General features: G+C 42.4%; 1 long non-coding RNA gene across 1 annotated transcript; it reads right to left on the bottom strand.

Moving 5' to 3' along the window:
- Window positions 1-112: 112 nt before the first annotated feature.
- LOC135750293 (uncharacterized) lies at window positions 113-2,168 on the bottom strand. Its single transcript, XR_010532682.1, has 2 exons — window positions 2,097-2,168; window positions 113-1,953 (listed from the first exon to the last, which is right to left on the bottom strand). It is a non-coding gene; the product is annotated as an uncharacterized lncRNA (long non-coding RNA).
- Window positions 2,169-19,017: the final 16,849 nt, after the last annotated feature.

The raw sequence follows: 19,017 nt of genomic DNA, 5'->3' as shown, positions 1-19,017 counted from the left end.
AAATCAATTTAAGATTTGCTTCTGTAATATGAATTTGTGAAAAATCTTAACTTAACACATCATATCTTAAGTTAAGACCTAAGATAGAAAGTTTCTGTAATACTCCCCCAGATTTACAAATTGTGCTTTTAATTTAATAAAAAAAATCATTTTGTATTTGGGTCAAAAACCTTTTTCTATTACAATATTAGACTTTGAATATATCTATACCGTATCTTAAAATATATCAGTGCCATTGTTTTGTGTCAAGTAAGGTATGTTTGTAAAAACATTTCTCCAGGACTATGGAGCTACACAGAACATCAAAGAGTCATATAGATAATACAGAGCTACACTAAACAAAAAAAACAACACAAAACTACGTACTGCAATAAGTGCAAACATATGCCATAGGACAGGTACATAGGATATAACGCCTGCCGTAGTGCCACATGACATTTTACAGAATAATGGTAACAGTAGTAAGAGATTAATTAGGGTAATAGCAATTTAAAATGTAGTAAATATCATAAGTATTTACAGTAGTAACAGTAATAAGGTAGCAGCATTAAGTGATTAATAAATAGTAATGTTATAAGAGTAAAGTGACATAGATGGAAATGAATAATAAAACATATAAAGGTGGTAATAGTTATTGAAATGACTTAGGGGTCGATCACACCAAACGCATTTATGGAAGTTGCAGGCATCTTTTTTCAATGAGTTTCTATGGGTAGTGTGCATTATGCATTAAAGTGACCAAAAAAAGGCAGTGTGGCGCGACTTGTGTTTCCATTGGTGTGATTGGCCCCTTATTCGTAAATGGTAATGAAATCACAGAGTGACAACTAATGCATAGTCCTGGATTAATCTAAACCCGGTCCGGCAAAACCGACCGTAAATGTTTTGAAATGTTCTACAAACATTGCTGAAAATATTTTTTTTTTACTCCAAACATTCAGTCTCTAAGCCCTAAAAAGAATAACATCAGCACCTGCCATAAACTAAAAAACCGTTTACACAGACCTTTGGTTTCAGATAATACCCGTAAAATTGCCAGACAAGCATTTGTGTAAACGCAAACACATCCCGTAAATCTTCAGGGATTGTTGCCGGAAAGAGGACCTAGTAAGATACCTGGAAAACCCTCTGTGTGAACAAGAAGTCGAAACAATGCCGTAATGAGCGTGTTGTTGTGAGAATGTGTGCGTCATCACAACAAAAGTTTTTGTTTAGCTCTTTAAAGACCAAAAATGTCAGCAAACTAGATTGAAGCAGTTATCAGGAAATGATAAATGAGACGCATAAACGAGGACGTGCGTGTAATGGCAACATGAAGTTGATTCAACTCTTTAAAATGAGGGATTTACATGCAGATCAACATTCACGAAGAGAAATGTCAGCAAACTGGACTGGTGCAGATATCAGGTAAGTTAGCTCATCACTATTCATTCAGCAGCATAAAAGAATATAGCGTCACATGCTCATTTGAGCTTATAATAAACAAAAATGCCTTTGCGTATATCGTTCAGCTCCTCAAAATGCGGGTTTTAAATGCATATTAACAATCACGATGAGAAATGTCTGAAAACTGGATTAAAGCAGAGATCAGGGAGCTCGTCAAATATCCATTCTGAAGATGAAATCATTCACCAGCATAGAACGACGCGTCACACGCTCATTTATAGTCTTATCATAAACAAAAATGCACGCAAGTGGTTTCTGGAGAGAGAAATAATAAATAATATGCAAACTTCAGACGCTGGGTAAAAGACAGTGATGGACTTTTAACAGGTCACGTGTCTTTCTGGGACCTTGGAGATGGCAAATCACTAGCAGTGTGAATGAACAAAAAAATAAATAAAATCAAACGATCCCGAATGTCTGTGTGAAAAGGGCTTAATAGTGTCAGGTAATGTAAATTTATCCCTGCAGTGGGCATTGGTCCTGCTGCTGTTGCTTTTTATACGTGACCTGGAAGCAAGAGAAAAACAAAATTTTATCTTTTTTTATGGGCTCTGAAGTGAACAAAACAAATTAAATGCATGCTGACATAAAATGTAATTTAATCCATAAAAAATGTCAAATCAATGTGTAATCTGATCTGATCTTCATACCTGATGAGTGCTCCAACTGTCTCATCATCATCTCAGTTTCTGACTTTTGAGTCTGTGCTTTTTCAGTTCTCTGTTAATGCAAAATCACACCAATTACAAAACATCACGTAAACCAAGTAAGTCAAATAGTGTTGATGTTGACACACAATGTAAATATAAACAATTGTAGGGTTTAGTTGAATATTTAGGATGTCAGGATGTCGATTTTAAATCAAGTCACAACCTCAAACTTCGAATGAAAAAAATGGAATCGCCGATGCTGCCACATCCCCATGTCACGTCCGGTCAGCTTGCCATGCGGGAAAAAACACGTGTTGAGTGCTGCGAGTCAACCTCCCCCAGCTTCGCTAGCTACAGCAAGTCAAAAAATAGCATGGCAGATGCAGGAGACACCATGTGAGCTGCTCTTTAAACAAAAAACAGCAGAGCAGTGTCTGGGAGAGGACCGGTCGTTTCTCTGAACTGATCATTTTATCAGGTATGTGTGTGTACCATATTTTTCCACCGGCAGCACAACTAACATGGCAGGGCACCTCCGGATTCAAAGTCAGACTTAATATTTCAAAAAAAAGTCTAGTCTAAAAATGGCATAGCAACCGATTCTTAAAAAAATAATAATAATAATCGAGAATCAAATCGAACCGTGTCTTTAGAATCGAAAATATAATCGAATCGAGAATTTAGAGAATCATGACACCCTAATGAATATACACAGTATTCCAACTCCATTTTACGTTTATCATGCTAATATTAAAGCACAGCATTGTGATGCATGTTACCACATCTAAAATAAGGTGTTCTCTCTAAACTATGAGACGATCAGATAGGTATCTCTCAAGAATCTTTCATCAATTGAACCCAAAAGATGATCAGTATGAATGCTTCACATACTGCTGTTGTGCAGGAGATTAATCTTCACATTATAATATCAATCCCAAGTCATTTTTTAACTAGGTTAAATGTTAATATTAAGCATGAAAATGAATGTGCTCCCAAGTAAAAAAAGACCTGACGAAGAATTATGCATTGCATGTCCAATGCAATAAAATGATATGATGATGATGATGATACTTGCCTTCCTCCTCCTCCAATGCCAGTATACAGCACCAGCTATAGTACCAATGATGAGAATCGTGAGGGTCACAGTTGCACCAATGCCCCATGTAAACGCTTCACTTTGCTTGAAAGATGAAGAAGGCTCTGGAGGGGCTTCTGTAAATGACAAAGGGCATTAAATCTTTGTGTAATTTACAATACTAGCAGTGCTATATATATATATGTATGTATATATGTATGTATGTATGTATGTATGTATGTAATGACCAAGAACAAAAGCAATGCTCATTTGTAAAGGTGCCAAAGAATGCATTGTAATAATGCTTTGTTCTCTGATATCTACATAGAAGGTTTGTGACTTTATTAAGTGCAAAAATGATCTAGGGAAAGTTTTACATGTCCATTTACAACCCTAGGATTTGCCTTTAGAATGAAATGGTCTATTATTACCTTATTTGAAAGGGTCATGAATAATAATGTTGAGCTCTGCTCTGATTGGCTGTTTCTCAGAGCAGCTCCTTCAGTAGCTCTCTGTGTGTGTAAACAGATCTTATGTTTGAGTATGTATCAGATGAAGATACAGATTTTGAGGAATAATCATTTGTTTGGAGATTGTTAATGGACGTTTCTGAGTGCAAAACTGTAACATCAATAGTAGAACTCCAGACTAAACGCTAGCATATAGCATTAACTAGCATATAGCGCCAACTCAGCAGTCACAACATTGTTTTTAGCATTGTAACAACATTGTTATTACTTTAATGTGTAATTTTAATGTTGAGGTCGTTCATTTAGACTGTAACGTCACAGTTGGTGTTATGTTGAGATTGGTCTGTTTCCCAGTGGTCTTTTGCATGCATGAGGTTTACATAAGGAGGAGGAAACAATGTCATTACCATGAACACAACTCTAATTATTCATCTATATCGAGGTAAATACAGTTTTACATTCTATGGCACCTTTAAACATGACTCTCACACCCCAAAGGACATTATAAAATCACAGACGAGAAGATGATGTGTTATTGTATTACACTTACCATAAACAGTAACATTAAAAATCATGTTTTTTGGTTGTTTGCTGCTCAGGTCTTTGACTTTGTAAAGGCCAGAATGATTGCGATTGATGTTTAGCAGAATGAGCGTCACATTTTCTGCATTGAGTTCCAGTGAAACTTCAGGTGTGTAGTAGATAGTTAAACATTTCTTATGAGGGCATGTTAACTGTGCGAGTAGTACATGTGAAGCACCTTTAACAAAGGTAAATAAAAACTGAGGTTCTTCATCCAGTTTAGGGAGTTTAAATGAAATTGTGAAATTGTTTCCTTCCATCACCTTCTGCGTCACAATTTCAACATCATGAACAGCTGCAGCACCTTTAACAACAAACATAACAAAAATGTCCAGTAAATATACACGGCACAAGAGTCACATCTCAATCCAAATTAAACAAATCATCCTTATTAATTTTGTTTATTGTTGTTGCAAAGCAAAATTCCTAATTAGTGCTCACAATCTTTTTTTATATTTGACCAGTAAAAAGTGTTACAAAACAAAATGTTATTTACACTACATAGACAATTTTATTTATAATGCTGTTACTGTACAAATGTTTGCCTTATGCTTGATATTTATAAGCCTCAAAAATACCACTAGATGCTTTAGCATAATGACAAAGTATGTTTGTTTACATTTTTATGTTTTTACAGTAGAAGTAGAGAAGAAAGGGAAATTGGAAAGCAATGAGCATCAAGTCACAAAGTTTTGTTTCAGCTACAGTGGTATTTATTACACGTAGATTTTGGAAAAAAAATGCTTAATATAAATTCAAAGGGTGCATCCTGTTACTGGCAGAAACAAATTACAGTAGAAATAGTGGTTTGGAAAACTTTCCAAAAAAGTGGGCTTTTACTGCCCCTTTGAAAAAAATCTTCACTAGACTGAGGGTATGCATTGATGTCACAATCAGGTAAACAAGCTACAGCTGGTTCAAAACGCTGCCGCAAGAGTGCTTATTCGATCTGAAAAGTATGACCACATAAGTCCAATTCTGGCATCTTTACACTGGCTACCAGTTAAATATCGCATACAATTTAAAATATTACTAATCACCTACAAAGCCTTAAATGGCCTAGCGCCCTCGTATATAAAAGAACTACTATCAGAATACAATCCACCACGTAAACTGCGATCACAAAATTCTGGTCACTTAATTATCCCTAGAATATCAAAAGTGTCTAAAGGTGGTAGATCCTTTTCCTACTTGGCCCCTAAGCTCTGGAATGATTTAACAAAAAATGTTCGAGTATCAGACACAGTTGAGCAATTTAAATCTATACTTAAGACATTCTTCTTTAACAAAGCATTCACATAGAATGTCCAGTAAATGTACTTTTCCCGCAGTAGTTATTTTTGTCTAGAGCAAAGCACTCACATACCTCATATGGGTAATTTACTCTTGCCGCAATAGTTAGCCTGTCTGGAACCGAGCTGACTTAAACCACTATAATGTATGACACTTGCATTACATGCGAACGGCCCCTACGCTAATAGAATTCTGTTTTTGTCTCCCTGTCTCGTCCTCGACCCCGAGGACAATGAGACAAACAGACCCAGTTCCTGCTGCTGTGAAGGTCATCGCACCACTGATCTACTGGCTGTCCTTCAACATGATGCCCAGCCGATGCGCGACCAACAACCACCGGCTGAACCAGTTTAATCCGCTTACCCGCTTCCTATCCCTACCATGTCTATATATATAAATATATATTAAATTTTCCCTAGGGTTTTTTGTCCTTCTAGGAGTTTTTCCACCGGGTTTTCTCCTAAGGGGTTTTTTTAGTCCCAGGGAGAGTCAGCCAACTTTGGCTTAACTTAGCACTTTACTGTATACGTTACATTATTAATATGCACGCTTGTACGGTTTTAACCTTAGCCGCTATATTCTACTTCTTAAACTATCTATTGATTTTCTGTGTTCTCCTCTACATCTTCTCATGTAAAGCTGCTTTGCAACAATTAACACTTGTGAAAAGCGCTATATAAATAAAATTGAATTGAATTTTACACGTGACCACGCCAGAACTTGTCCTGTTGATTGTGTTCTTTTTGCACTTTACACTTGGAAACGGTACCCCATATTTTTTGGCACTGTAGTCATGTGAAGAAGTTATGGCATGAGATGTCGTTGTTTATAAAGGAAAAGGTACTTTTTCATTTTGTTTTGCTTTTTGAAAATGTAGTTTTTGGTTATTCAAAATATGAAAACTGTGTGATAAAGAAGGCTTTTGTAATCAATCTATTAATATTATTGGTCAAATTTCATATTCATAAGTGTAAGTTTTCTAACAAAAAGCCACTTTTTTCTGTATTCCTCAAAGAATTAAATTTTTTTTTTTCACAATTCAATCTAGTACTAATAGAAAAGCTATAAAAACTTTATTGCTTTATTAGGGTGTTTGTATTGGGAAAAAATTTACTTCACTACAGTCTAAAGCAGGGGTTCTCAAAGTCCGGACTCCGGTCCGGATCCGGACCCGATGAGAACTTGATCCGGACCCGCGTCCACTTCATATTACAAGTGCATTAATTTCTATGTGATTGATTAAACGAGAGCATTTGCTACTTTACAAATGCATATTGAACTTGTAAACCATTCGTTTAGTTTTGTTTTCTTTTTAGATTTAAGAGTATTCTTGGTCCGAAAATAAAACGAGTTATTTAAAAATTTCCTGTGTGGCGCTGTAGCCATCACACCCAGATATTATGCACAGCTACTTCACGTACTACGGCTTTTGATCAGTAAGTCCTTATCAATCTGCAATCACTGTTGGTTTGAGTCATTTAAAACATGCATTTGAAAAAGCAACACTCGTCAAACATAATCTTTATACATATTCTTTATTATCATGAAAATACCTGAAAAGGTTTGAAGAACAGCAATATAAATATATCCTTAAGACATTTCCTGGAGCTGCGTGTGTCTAGAGGTGCGTTCCATTCGACAGGGTCCCTGCGGAGTGTTCACTGCTCCCTACTCCCTGAGCACGGTATATCAGTTGAAGTGGACTTCACGGACAATAACCGCTCATTTGGAACGGCCTGCAAACGTCATCAAAGAAAGTCAACGACGGGGTCGCGCAGATTGATATAACATAAATATATATAGGACTACATTCATATTTTAATTTTTATTTACTATCAAATTTCAAATATGTACACTATACAATAAAAAAAACATTGAGTACTACGTAATGAAAAACGTATGTTTATTATACACTTTAATTGACTATTGCTGCTATTACTTGACTATTAACAGAATTGAAGCCCTGCTGTAACTGTCATGCAAATATGAAAGTAAACTTTAAACTTTGGTTAACTATGTGTATATATGTGTTTTTAAACGCTTGTCATATAATTGCATAGCGGTCTGACCGTTCCGACGGGTGATCACGTGATGCGCGCAATGACAGTTGGGTGATTATCGCTCTCCACTTCCTGTGAAGTGATGTATCGATGTTCCCTGATTCCCTATGCCGTGCGCAGTGCCCTTCGAACTGAACATGTTCGCTCCCTTCGGATTGGAATCTCACTTAAGATGGCGGAATACCCTGTGAAGTCCACTTCGCAGTCCACTTACGGTCGAATGGAACGCACCTTAGTTCTTCGTCTGCAGCGCATATTAAGTTTCTGCCCGAGAGCGCCCCCTGGCTTTTGGATGTAGCGGCATTTCACCGTAATTCATGAGAAGCATGGCAAGCATCATAAACCAATTTATAGGTGCACCCCTAATTTTGGTCAGTGTCTCTGCCTACCAACCACACTTTTTTGCCATGGTTTATGTATCTGATGGAGAACAAACTGTGCCATTTCTCTAATTAGATTGCTCTGTATTTTGCACCTGGTTACTTTTTGCATATTTCTTGTGTTTATGTTTAAAAAATTTTTTACTTTAAATGCAAAATACACTTATGTTTTTCCCAAACTGTTTGTGTTGATTTGTTATATAAACAAATGACTTACATAAAGTTTTTCCGGACCTATGAAAATTATGAGAATTCAGATTCGGACCTTTGAATGTAAACTTTGAGAACCCCTGGTCTAAAGCATAGAGTCATACTGTGTATTCTTTAATATATTGCATTTTAAAATTTATTTAATACCCAATATAACATTAAAATTGTGTACTTTTACTCGAGTAAAAGTGTGTTAATGTACTTAAATATTAAATGTACAGCAAAAACTTGTATTTATGAAATGTAATGGAGTAAGAATTATGATAATATGCTTTGGAATGTATGTTTTCCGAAGAAAAACACATGGACGCTGGCATGAGCGATCTATTTACTTCTCTTTTCTGTGTTTTTGGCAGTCTGTAAAACAATAGCTCTGAATTTTTGTTAATCTGTTAGTTCAGTCTATCGCAAAACAGCTTTTTCCCCATTTAGACACGTTTCCGCTGTTTTCACACTGTACACAAATGCTGCCGCTCTGCCTTTTGCCTCTCAGTGGGCGTTTTCGCTGAAGGTGACGTCACGTGCATACCCTCTACAATTTTATTACTGTTATATGGAAATAAAATGAAATAGCCTACTATTGAAAACCACTTGATCTCATTGTGTCTCTTACTTTAGTCCGCAACGCTATAATCGCGCATAGAATTATCTATAAAGCAGCAAGCAATGCATGTTACTATAAACCCGGAACTCTTTAACTTACCAGCGGAGATCGCCAAAAGTATAGCCGAAAAAATAACATCACCCATTACTGTATCCTCCGAGTACATTCGGTCTTTGTTAAGTCATTCAAACAATTTGAAATGATGCGTTAAACCAAAAAGCAGGGAGCCGTTCTCATTCAAAGCATAGCACGTGCTAAGATAGCGGTAGCGTGGTTGCTTCTTCTTTTGTTTTTAATGGCGGTTTGCAAACCAGCTTTTGGTGCGTTCCCGCCACCTACTGGGATGGAGTGTAAATACCTAGGATGATTTATTTTATTTACTAAGCAATAACAAACAAAATAGGTACAATACAAACTCTTGTTACAAATCTAAAAGAAACAAAATCAGAAGGGCAATCATTCAATAAGATTGTTTATAAAAGACGCCAGTTTCATGGCGTTCTTATTATTACACAATTTTAAAGACTTATAAAAGAGATTTAATTCATTCCTCCAATGTGTTATGTTTGGAGTCGGACTTACTTTGGAAAAACTGCATTTATCTATGAAATATTTACTTATCAGGATGATGTTAATGCCAAAGTCATTGATATCATTGCGAAAAATTTCAAATTGTTTATCATTAATTGTTAGATTCATTACCGGAATTCCTTTGGACACAAGTAATTGTATAAGGTCCAGCCAAAACCTCTGTACCATTTCACACACACCAAACAGATGATCTAATCTTCTGGTTCATTTACACAAAAGCTACAGTTTCCTACATCCATTTTGAATCTTTGTTTTAAGAAATCATTAGTTGGATAAATCCTATTCAAAATTTTAAACTGCATTTCTTTCATCTTTGGTGGGACAGGGAATTTTAAGTATTTACATCTAGTCTTTCTTATTGTCTCCTTACCAAAATCTTTTAGAATATTATATCTTTTGAGAGAACTTGTTTGGCAGTTAAGTAACCAATTTCTTATAAACTTGTCGTCACATTTATAATTCTGAAAATTAATACCATTGATGCAAAGTTGTCTTAGGTTAGGAATGATTTTTGAGTATATAATTTCCTGCTTAATCATAGCTACCAATGAGAGAGCTTTCACAATCCGTTTAAACATCTTTTGAGTACAACTGATTTGAAATTTGTTACAGAATTCAACATGTTGTAACATATTTCCTTCCATAAAGTGAGCAATTGCCCAGACACCTTTAGAAAACCATTCTGGGATAAAAATAGATTTTCTCTTTACTAATACCTATTATTCCAAATAGGCGTATTATGTGGTGTGAAATTATGTTTGAATATTAGCTTCCAATAGATGAGGACCTGTTGGTGGAAATCTGAAAGCTTTATAGGAAGTTTCTTAAAGTCAAAATCACACTTTAGAAGAAAATTAATGACACCTACTTTTTCAAAAATCCAAGAATATAAGACCACAATGAATTTAGATTTTGTATATAGCTTTTCAACCATCTAATTTTCAACATACCATTCATACAATCAAAATCTATTGCATTACCACCTCCATCCTCGTAATTTCTAATTAAATCCTGCTTAGATATATAATGACATTTATTTCGCCAAATGAAATCAAAATTTAACTTGTTGATATTTTTTATTATTTGGGGTGCTGCTAGAAGAGAGTAAGCTGGATATATTAATCTGATAAACTGTCCATTTTAGTCAACAATATTCTACCAAAAATGTAAATATCTCTTTGTAGCCATCTATTCAGATGAGATTTACAATTCGCAACATTGTCTACAAAGTTTCGTTTTTCAGATATCTTTTTATCTTCAGTCACCAAAATACCCAAGTATTTGACTTCTTTTTTTTACCTTTATGTTGTCTAATGATTGCATGGATTGATATTTTAAGGGTAATAATTCACATTTGTTTAAGTTTAATTGGAGAACAGAGGCTTTTGCAAAAATATTAATAGCATTTGTTTGCCCTTTACATTCAATCCTTCTATAACACTATTTTTAATAAAAATAGATAGAATTTCTGCAACCATTATAAACAACAAGGGAGAGCTTCCACAACCGTGCCTTATTCCTCTACCAATATTAAATCTTTTGCAAGTCCCGTGACCCAAGGACACACAGCTATTTATATCAGAATAGAGCATATGTATAGTGTCTATAAATTTGTTACCAAAACCAAACTAATGAAGTGTTTTTAAGATACATTCATGTTCCACCGAGGCTTTATAAAAATCAAGGAAGAGAATAAAAACATCATCATCAATTAGATCACTGTAATCTAATAAATCCTTAACCAGTCTGATGTTATTATGAATGAATCTTCCTTTTATAAAGCCTGACTTTGTGTCACTTATTATGTCTGCAATCCCTTTTTTAAGTCTAGCAGCAATGGATCCTAAAAATAATTTATAATCTGTGTTTAATAATGTAATTGGTCTTATATTGTCTAATTCGTTTGTCTTTCCCTGTCTTTCATGCTATCAATTCTTTCTTAATTATACATTCTTTTAGCGCTTCAAATAATATGTTTCTTAAAGGTGCAGTGTGTAATTTTTAGAAGGATCTCTTGACAGAAATGCAAAATAATATACAAAACTAAATTATCAGGGGTGTATAAAGACCTTTCATAATGAACCGTTATGTGTTTATTTCCTTAGAATGAGACGTTTAACTTCATACACAGAGGGTCCCCTTACATGAAAACGGCCGTTTTGTGCAGCCACGTTTCTACAGAAGCCCTTAACGGACAAACTTTTTTACGAAGTTGTCTCCAACGATGCATGTTTGTCCGGTGGTGGCTACCGTAGCTTCTCTATGTGTTTCAAAAGCGAGGGGTAAGCAGTGGACTGAGCCATTGGTTGCAATTTGCAACCTCACCACTAGATGCCGCCAAAATTTACACACTGCACCTTTAAATCTTCCCAAAAATACTTATAAAAGTAAACTGTGAGGCCGTCTGATCCCGGGGATTTATTTAAATCTAATTTTTTTAGGACTGCATCTAGTTCATCAATCCTATAGCGTCACATACCTTTTTAAAGGATAAATCAATCTGGGGTATTAGTGGACAGAGGTTTTGAAAGAGATTACTACAATCTACTTTTGAAAACGGAGAAGAATATAATTTTGGAATAAAACATCATTTTCTATGATTTTGGAATCATTCTTTTCCTCCCCATTTATCAAAAGGCTAGAGATGTATTTTTTTGTCTGCTTTTTTCTGGATTAAAAAAGTAAGAGGAGTTCTTTTCACCTGATTCAACCCACTTTGCTCTCGATCTCACAAATGCTCCCTGCGCTTTGTCAATAATGTTGATCTACTGTAACTTGTTCCTCAACTCGATTAGTCTGCTTCTTTCATCAGGTGTTGAATTGGTGTAGCTACAGCCTGTATTTCTTGTAATAATTTACTTTCCACCTCTTTATTTCTTTTGGCTAGTACTTTACTAAACTTAATACTCATTTCTCTAATTCTGAAATTAATGAATTCCCATTTGTTACTATGACCAATAATCGCGTCATCATTTTGAATTTCAGAAATTGTTTTTCGAATTTTATTACAATATTCTTCATTTTGTAATAATTTGGCATTACATTTCCAAAAGCCTTTTGTCACACCCCGGGGGCGGACCCGAATAGACTAAAGGTCACGCCCCTCTCAACTCTTCCACCTCGAGGAGGTTCCCAAGACCACCCCAATGACCAGACAGACGAGTATACTACAATTAAAACAAGCTTTATTAAATATTTAAAAAGGGAAAGGGGGAAGGGGGAAGGGAAAAAGGGAAGTTTAAAACTAATCTGCTCTTCTTTGCCTCCAGGGCCACTTGGGGGAAAGACTGGGGGCCGGGGCTCTGGCCCAGCAATCCGTGGCGCGCTCCGCTTTTCCTGGAGGCAGAATCAAACCCTGTCCGACCAGGTATATACTTCGCTGATGCTTGCAGTACTGGGGGATCCTCGTTCCCACACAGGGCCTCACTGGTTCAGGTAGGTATTTGAGTGCCGGGGGATCCTCGTTCCCACACAGAGCTTCACGGGTTCCAGGTAGGTAGCTGCTATAAGCACAGAACAGGTTATTTCTAGGTGGCGTTACTCACAGTGCCGGGGGATCCTCGTTCCCACACAGGGCCTCACTGGTTCAGGTAGGTATTTGAGTGCCGGGGGATCCTCGTTCCCACACAGAGCTTCACTGGTTCGGGTAGATAGCTGCTATAAGCACAGACAGGTTATTTCCAGGTTACGTTACTCACAGTGCCGGGGGATCCTCGTTCCCACACAAGCTCCACTAGTTCAGGTAGGTATTGGAGTGCCGGGGGATTCTCATTCCCACACAGAGCTTCACTGGTTCGGGTAGATAGCTGCTATAAGCACAGAACAGGTTATTTCCAGGTTGCGTTACTCACAGTGCCGGGGGATCCTCATTCCCACACAAGCTTCACTGGTTCAGGTAGGTCGTTGCTATAAGCACAGAACAGATTATCTCACAGGTTGCGTTACTCACAGTGCCGGGGGATCCTCGTTCCCACACAGAGCTTCACTGGTTCAGGTAGGTCGTTGCTATAAGCACAGAACAGATTATCTCACAGGTTGCGTTACTCACAGTGCCGGGGGATCCTCGTTCCCACACAGAGCTTCACTGGTTCGGGTAAGTAGTTGTTACAAGCACAGAACAGGTTATTCCACAGGCCGCGTTACTCGCAGTGCCGGGGGATCCTCGTTCCCACACGGGGCTCCACTAATTCAAGTAGGTTGTTGCTATAAGTACAGAACAGGTTATTTCACAGGCTGCGTTACTCACAATGCCGGGGGATCCTCGTTCCCACACGGAGCTCCACTGGTTCAGGTAGGTAGCTGCTATAAGCACAGAACAGGTTATTCCACAGGCTGCGTTACTCACAGGGCCGGGGGATCCTCGTTCCCACACGGAGCTCCACTGGTTCAGGTAGTAGACGAAGCTCTCGCCGTCACACCCCGGGCACAAGCTTGATTTTCTCTCTCTCCCTATAGGATTCAGGCCGCAACAGATGTCACCATCTCGTGTCTCGTCGGAGGCTGGGCAGTTCGAACGCTACAAGCACAGCATACGCACAGCAAGTCAAGCGTAAACACCATCAATCAGTGAAACTCACCCACAGCACTCTTATACCACGTCACGTGAATTTTAGATCGTCCTTGCCACCTGACCACGACGACCTCGAGAGATTGGTTGGGCAACAACTGAATCACAAAGGAGGGAGAAAGGTATGGTATTCACAGGCCCGGCGTGTCGGTTATCACTTCCCTGGCTCACCTGTACTTCCTCTTTCCCACAGGGCCACTGGCTTACTGGCGGGCGGTGCTTCGTCCGTGCTTCTGGTCAACCGCGGCTCACCCACGCTCTCCTCTCCAGTGGGGCCAGGGACCTCACGAAACACAAGAACACACACCAGGATAACTCTTCATACAAGACCTTTGCAGAGAAGTATCACAGCGGTTACTCACGCTTGGTTGCCAATAACCTCTGTTCACGGTGCTCTCGATGGCTCTGTGTCCACTCCTTCTCACATAAACTCCACAATATCCCTTCGTCCGCTGACTGTCTCTTACTCTCTTCCCCAGGAGAGTGATCCGACCAGCGTGGTCCGTCTGCAAAGCAGCAACACAACGTACACAACGTATACCACAAGCACCCCGTTTGATGTCTGCAAGGTGTTTTTATACCCTGACTCTTCTCCTTGTCAGCCTATTAGCAACCGCTGTGTTAATTTCCCCCACCTGAGCGTGATCAGGCTTAATTTGGCTTCGGGGAAACCCCGGAAATGAAATGTGGAAGCCGGGTTCCGCCCGTCGTCCAAATAAAATGTGGAAGCCGGGTTCCGCCTGTCGTCCAAATAAAACGTCACCTGTGACATCCTCCCCCGCCGAAATGGTTCTAGTCCCTAGAACCGCTTCCGGTGACCCACTCTCCGTACCGGATGGGCGGCCGCCCCCGGGTCTCCCGCTGGGGGCGCTGTGGTAGGGGCTCTGGGGCTTCTTCAGCAGGTAAGTCATCCAGTTCTCCTGGAGCCTCTGGGGCTCCTTCAACAGGTAAGTTCTCCGGCTCTCCTGGAGCCTCTGGGGCTACGTCGTTCACTGGACCCACTACGACAGGTAAGTTCTCGGGCTCCCTTGGGGCCACTCGGGCCGGCCCCTCCGCCGGACCTCTTGGAAAGATGACCCACCCTCCATACCAGGGGGTAGCAGTCTCCGGCTCCTTAGGAGCCACCTCTGTGACTAGCGGGGGATAATTTGGACAGGGGCGGATCATGTTCCGATGCACCACCCGATCCGGTCCAGGCTTCCCTTCTGGCCGGATCGTGTATACCGGCTGCCCCGGTCTCTGCTGCCGTTGCACAATGTACGGCCTCGCCTCCCACCGATCACTCAGCTTGCCTCCCCCTAGTCGCCGATTGTCCCGGACTAGTACTCTCTCTCCAGGGAGCAAGGGGGCGTCCCGTGCCGTCCGGTCATATAACCTCTTGTTCTTGTCCCCCGCCGCCTGGATCTTCTTATTGACCTGTTCGTATGCGAAGTGGAGACGGTGGTGGTGTCGTCCCACCCACTCCGTCACGCTCCCTTCTTGCTCCCCTCCAGGTGTTCCCAATAGGAGATCTGTGGGCAAGCGGATGTGTCTTCCAAACATTAAGTACGTGGGGGCATACCCCGTTGTACTGTGCACGCTGTTATTATAGGCTTGTAATAAATTCGGCAAGGCACTCACCCAATCATCCTGGCGTCTCTGGTCCAGAGTTCCCAGCAGATTCAACAGGGTCTGATTGAAGCGCTCACATCCTCCGTTTCCTTGGGGATGGTACGAGGTCGTATGGGTCTTTACACACCCGTACAGTTGGCATAGCTCTCGGATAACGCGGGACTCGAAGTTCGGGCCCTGATCCGAGTGCAGGAACTCAGGGCACCCAAATGGCTGGAACACTGCCCTCCATAATGCTGTGGCTGTGGTACTTGCTGTCTGGTCGAGGGTGGGGATAGCCCAGGCGTATTTGGTGAACAAATCTGTCACCACTAAGATGTTCTGGTACCGGTCCTTGGGACGACTCAGGGTCAGATAGTCCATCGCCACAATGTGGAGGGGGGCCTTTGCGTGGATCGGGACCATCGGTGCTCGGGGTTCCTGCCGGGATTTAAACAGAGTACATCGGGGGCATGCTTGAATGAACGTACTCACGGAAATCTCCATTCCTGGCCAATAGAAGTGTCGGCGTAGCAACGACATGGTGCGTTCCTGCCCCTGGTGTCCCATCTGGTCATGGTAGGCCTCTAACAGTGCCCGAACTTGGCTGGCCGGTACCACAATCTGGCTAACCTCCTCGTCGGTCCCCGGGTCCCGTATGGTCCTACACAATACACCTTCACGTAACTTCAATTTCTCCCATTGCCCCAGTATTTTTCGACCCACCTCTGTCTGGGCTTGTCTCTCGGCGGGGGTCGGTCGCCGGGCCTGCCTAAGCCACTCGCCTAGATTCCGCAGCTCTAGATCCTCCTGCTGTCTAGCCTTCCAACGCTGGGGGTCCCATCCCCAACTTACAGGTGCTGCCTCCTGTTGGCTCCCAGGCGCCTCCACTACGCCGACCATCAGTCCTTCCTCTCCTTGTTCTCCCTCGAGTGGGGCAGGGCCCCTCGGATCGGCCCTAGCTGGCAACCGGGAGAGGGCATCTGCGTTGGTGTGCTCCCGCCCCGGCCGGTACTGCAGCTGGTAGTTGTAATTGGCTAGCTGGGCCACCCATCGCTGCTCTACTGCTCCCAACCGGGCTGTCTGCAAATGTACCAGAGGGTTGTTATCGGTGACCACGGTTACCTTGGCTCCCCAGAGGTAGTCCTTGAATTTCTCGCTCAAGGCCCATTTCAGCGCCAGCAGTTCGAGCTTGAAAGAACTGTAATTTGTATCGTTTCGTTCAGCGGGATGGAGGCTCCGGCTGGCATAGGCGATCACCCGTTCCACTCCGTCTTGTTTCTGCGCGAGCACCGCTCCCAGGCCCAGATTACTGGCATCTGTATAGAGTAGGAAGGGTTGAGAGAAGTCAGCGTACGCCAAAATCGGGGCTTGTAAAAGTTCTTGCTTCAGGGCCCTAAAGGCCGTCTCACATTCTGGGGTCCATCCCACCGTGGGGGATCCTCGTCCCCGTGGTCTTCCCGTCCCGACCAGCAGCTGGTTCAAGGGTCGAGCGATCTTAGAGAACCCTTTAATAAATCGTCGGTAATAGCCAACAAAGCCTAAGAATGATCTCACTTGCCTTACAGTCCTGGGGGCCTCCCAGTCCCGAACTGCCGATACCTTCCCGGGATCAACGGCCACACCAGCTGCGCTCACCACGTGTCCCAGGAACTGCACTTTACGGCGCAGCAGGTGGCACTTCTCCGGTTGCAACTTCAACCCATACCTCTCCATCTCTCGGAACACCTTTTCCAGGTGTTGCAAGTGAGTCTCGAAGTCTGGGGAATACACAATCACGTCATCAAGGTATACCAGCACAGATTCTATTAACTGACCTCCCAAACATCGTTGCATCAGTCTCTGGAAGGTGGCGGGAGCGTTGCAAAGACCGAAGGGCATCCGGTCCCACTCAAAAAGACCAAACGGCGTGGTAAAGGCGGTCTTCTCTCGGTCCCGTTCCTCAACCGGTACCTGCCAGTACCCGCTGGCCAAATCCAAGGTGGAATACCAGGCAGACTTGGTCAAACTTGTCAGGGAGTCCTCAATACGAGGTAAGGGAAACGCGTCTTTCTTGGTCAAGCTGTTCAACTTCCTATAGTCCACACAGAACCTCCAGGCCCCGGTCTTCTTCTGGACAAGCACTATCGGTGCCGCCCATGGGCTACTACTCTCTCTCACGATCCCCTGCTCCAGCATACCTTGCAAAAGGGTCCTCACTTCGGTATATAGGGTGGGGGGTATTGGTCGGTACCGCTCCCGACTTGGTGCAGCTTCTCCCGTAGGGATACTATGTCGTATTACCGTCGTGCAACCATAGTCCTCATCATGGGTGGAAAACACATGTTGCCATTTCTTCAGTAGCTTCTGTAGCTCCTCCACTTGTTCCTGCTCCAGGTCCTCTCCTCGTAAGGAGTCCCCTGTCAAGTGGGCCGGTACCTTGTTCTCCCTCGTCCTAGACGCTCCTACGGTTTGCGTTAGTGCTACCTCGACTACTGCAGGGTGCACTCGCCGGAAACTCACATCTTCCTTGTCCCGCACTTGATGTCCCTCGACCGACGTCACCGTCACCAGCCGCTGGTGCTTGTGTAAGTGTACTGGGTAGGGGTTTTCGTTACAGACTTTTACCGGCACTCGGCCTTGTCGCACCACCGTCAGTCCTCGAGCCACCCTCACCTGTGTGCCGTCTTCGTGAGGTTCAACCAACACCCAGCTCTCAGAGCCTCGACGCTGTTGTGGCACCCTGGCCCACACTATGGCTTCACTTTTTGCTGGCACCGACAACGCGAATCGACATGCTACTCGACCAACCTCTTCTCGGCCATCTTGGTTCTTAGCCAGCTGCACTCGCCTGCAGTCGGCCACTACTCGTTCCCAGCCTGGCCGCTCGGCCCTCGGTATTGTCTGAACGGGCCTAGCCCGAAATAGCTCCTCCCAACACTCCGAGAGGACATTCATACCCAGGAGGGCTCGATGACGGCCGAGGCAATGGTCCTGTACAATGATGACCCCCTTCTGCGGAACTCGTACTCCATACAATTCAAAGTCGGTAAGTCGATAGCCGATGTAGGGGATCTCTAAGCCGTTCGCCCCCTTCAGGGCAAGCCAGGGCGCCTCAACCCCGTGTGTGGGGTGGGCTCCAAACAATTCATGGGACAAGCTTTCTGAAAATAAAGTCACTTGAGAACCAGTGTCGACGAGACAGCGCACCGTGGTGCCACATACCTGGGCCTCTACTATTGGGCTAAGCCCAATCATCCCGTCCTCGGGTTCCATTCTTCTATGGGGGTCACTTTGGGGGGCGCCGACCACATGACCCACTGTGGCCGGTCGTCTTAAAAACCCCCCTCGGAGGCTCTTCGTGGTCCGCACTGTCTACTCACATGCCCGGCGGTCCCACACCGATTACAAATGGGCCTCCCTTGCTCGTCCCACTCGAACCTAGGCCGACTCGCCTGCCAGGGCCGCCTCATCCCATCCCGGCCTCGCTCAGAGTACGTCCGTTCTCGGGGGGCGGGCC

This window comes from Paramisgurnus dabryanus, chromosome 21 (assembly GCF_030506205.2).
Source record: "Paramisgurnus dabryanus chromosome 21, PD_genome_1.1, whole genome shotgun sequence".
Classification (NCBI taxonomy): Eukaryota; Metazoa; Chordata; class Actinopteri; order Cypriniformes; family Cobitidae; genus Paramisgurnus; species Paramisgurnus dabryanus.
Note: the sequence above shows the minus strand (reverse complement) of the source record. Positions and strands in the feature narration are given on the sequence as shown.